Source organism: Bactrocera dorsalis, unplaced genomic scaffold (assembly GCF_023373825.1).
Source record: "Bactrocera dorsalis isolate Fly_Bdor unplaced genomic scaffold, ASM2337382v1 BdCtg105, whole genome shotgun sequence".
In the NCBI taxonomy this organism is placed as follows: Eukaryota; Metazoa; Arthropoda; class Insecta; order Diptera; family Tephritidae; genus Bactrocera; species Bactrocera dorsalis.
The window spans coordinates 20,038-23,642 of record NW_026038156.1 but is presented as its reverse complement, the minus strand read 5'-3'; the positions used below and the strand labels follow the sequence as shown (position 1 = coordinate 23,642).

Below are 3,605 nucleotides of genomic sequence, written 5' to 3'. Positions count from 1 at the left end.
TCTCTCAAAATGTTTCAGATACGTATAAAATGTGTATTTTAAAAACAAAATTAAGAGGTTTGGCTGCAAGTTGTATTGCAAATCTGCCTTCAACCTCAACAAATTTTTCAGTTGCCTGGAACCTTCTTAATGAAAAATTTACCAATAAGAGGTTACTCGCCAATACTTATTTTAAACAAATTTTAGATGCACCAGTAGTGACTGAGACTGCTTTTAGTGTACGAAAATTTCAAGAAAAAATTTCTGAAAGTACACAAGCATTGGAAAGTCTCAGTTTGTCTTCTGATAATTTGTTACAAGCTTTATTAAATTATACGCTTGTGCAAAAATTGGACAACAATTTAAGACTTAGGTATGAAAATTCCCTTAAAAACCCTAAGGAAATACCTACCTTAAATTCACTACAATCGTTTCTGATTCATGAAGGGAATGCACTAGAAGCAGCACAAGTTTCAAAAACATCATCAATATTTCAAAATGCAGAATTTAAATGCATAATGGGATGTAATACTTCACATAATATATTTCATTGTTATAAATTTAAAGCCCTTTCTACACAGGACAAATGGGACGCAGTAATAAAACACAAATTATGCACCAAATGTCTTAAAACAGGGCACAATATAAAAGAGTGTAAAGGCGAAAGTTGCTTTACTTGTCAAGGAAACCATCATTTATGGCTCCACAAAGACAAATCCTTTAAACCTAAAAGCACAGTGATTAAAAATACTAAAAATGATAAATTAAAAAATGATTCTAAACATGTCCTGCTAACTACAGCAATTGTTGGTATAAAAGGTCGTGATGGAAGAATAATAAAGGCACGTGCTTTATTAGATAATGGGTCTCAAGTTCACCTCATAACTAAAGAACTAAAAAACAAATTAAAACTTCCTTCCAGGAGAGAATCTGTGACCCTTGAAGGAGTTGGTCGAAATAAGATCAATACAAAAGAAAGAGTTAATCTTCATTTAAAATCATTAACAGATCATTTTGAAGCAAATTTAGACACCGTTGTAGTGCAAAAGATTGTGTCCAAAGTGCCCACGGAATACATAAAAGTTAAAAAAATTCCAAAAAATATAAAACTGGCCGACCCTTCATTTAATGTTCCGGGTAAGATTGACTTACTATTAGGTGCGGACATATTTTTTGATTTGATAAAAGAAGAAAAGATAATTATTGAAAATATGAATTACAAACTCCAGAACAGTGTGTTTGGGTGGTTGATATATGGATCAACTAACACAAGCTCAAAATTAGCTCACTGTGGTGTTGTAACACATATAAATAAAAAGCTAGATAATCAACGAAAAAAGTATAGGAAAATAGAATCCCTTGAAAGATGTGTTAATAAAACCAAAAAAGAAACGCAGAAATGCTTTCGTAATAATTCAAATTTTTATGCAGATAGTAAATTAGCTGCAGCTTTTCCATTCGAAAAGAAAAATATAAACTTAGGAGATTCTTCTTCACAAACAAAAGGAAGATTAATCTCTCGAGATATAAAATTTAAAAATAATAAACCACGAAAAAGAAATAAATGCCAGGTTTCTTTGGAAAATATTAAAAGTGGTACATTTGTGTTTTTTAAAGAACAAATTATTCCACCAATGCAGTGGAAAAAAGGACGAATTGAAAACGTCATTTTAACCCAAAATTGCAAATGTAGACGTAAGGATAAGCAATGGCACATCATAAAGAGCGATGCACATTGTTTACCCTTTTCCTACTGAAGAACAAATATGCACATAATCAATAAATAGAGATGCGGTCGACTCGAGTTAAAAAAGAAGAAAAATAATAACCTTATTTTTATTTTGTTTGTTAAACTTACTTATAGTTGTACTATGTTTTAAATGTTTAGATATAATAAATATATTTAAAAAAATATTTTTGGAGTGCCTGTTGGGAGTACTTGGACAGCGTGGGATAGAATTATCCACATCGATCTAGTTCAATATTCGGTTGAAAGGCAGCAAATTTCAAGTTCACAGAAATATTTAAAATACTCAACAAGTGAACTCAATGATTTAGCAGCTGCACGACATCATCGCGTTCACGGGGAGGAGGATGAAGGAAGATTGGGTCATTGTCACCCTTCAAAGGATCATTTTACTACTCCTTGTTTGACTTGATGAATGAAGAATACTTATGGTGTATTGAACAGACCTTACGGTTCTCAGATGGTCAGTTCGTGAACTTGATTCTCGATAATGGTGGTGATTTGACCAACTTAGTGCATGAAAAGTTCCCACGAATCGGACTTCAAGTGTTTGAGCGAGAAATTACAACCGGTGTACACAATTTATGTGAAATGGTGAAGGAGAGACATCTCGGTGTGCTAGCCATCAACGTCAACGACTCTGCGACCAAGAGAAAATTCTATAATCTGTATGGTTGTCGCGAGTAGCTAATTGATGGTATTAAACGGCCCACCGATGTGATGATTTCTGGCAAAGTGTGCTGTGTTGCTGGTTATGTGATATGGGCAAAAGATGCGCATAAGCTCTGAGTAGTTTCGGCGGAATCGTTATTATAACCGAAATCGATTCCATCATTGTTTTGCAAGCGGCTATGAAAAGCTATGAAGTAACCACTAAGGAGCAAGCATACAAAGAAGCTATCATCTTCGTAACAACAACTGTTTGCAAGGACATTATTACTGGCGCACATTTTGAACACATGCCTGACGATGCGATCATTTGTAATATTGGTAATTTCGATTTTGAAATCGGCGTCGCATTTTTGAATGCAACGCCAAAGAGAAAATTATTATCAAACCTCAAGTTGATCGTTATACACTATCCAATGGTAATCATATTATTTTGTTGATCAAAGGACTGGTAAACTTGGGCTTCGTGCACGGTCATCCCAGCTTGAGATGTTCAACTCATTCAGAAATCAATTGGTGGCACAAATCGAACTGTGGATCAAGGCTGACAAATACAACGTAGAATTGCATATATTACCGAAAATAATCGATGAAGAGATCACCAGTTTACACTTGGAGAAATTGGGCATACGACCTGAAAAGTCCCGTGATTAAATTCGAAACACTTGGACTTAGAATGGCAGTCATAGTAACACTAGTCCTACAACGCATCTGTAATTCAGCAAGGCACTAAGGCACTCATTTCCGCTAGGACTATATATCTTACGAAATTAATTATTAATACTAGCAAATGAAAATTATATTAAACATTTAAAAAATATACAATAAAAATAGTTTATATTAGAAAAATTATAACGAGTTCGATCAGTCAACCTTGAAATTAAAAATGTAAATTAACATGCCCAAGATTTATAAATACTAGAATTATTTTGAAGTGTAAACACTTCAACGTGGGCAGTATGTTCAGATTTCTGAACAGTTCTTAACGGCTACAATTGTAAATGAGATAAATCTCTATAGAAACGGATCTCATATGTCAAATATTTGTATGCATTATCGCTAACACATAAAAATACAGTCATAAATATAAATATGTACAAATACCCATTTCGGGTATTGTTTATGTTACATGGTATAGGGTTGTTTTCAAGTGCACATGCACATTTGTATTCAATTGCCTTAAGTAAATATGTTTGTTTGTTAATTGTTG

The 3,605-nt window shown here is 33.4% G+C and overlaps 1 pseudogene; it reads left to right on the top strand.

Annotated features, from left to right (window-relative positions):
* The first annotated feature begins 1,790 nt into the window (after nt 1-1,790).
* On the top strand, nt 1,791-3,258 carry LOC125780128 (adenosylhomocysteinase-like; annotated as a pseudogene).
* The last annotated feature ends 347 nt before the right edge of the window (nt 3,259-3,605 follow it).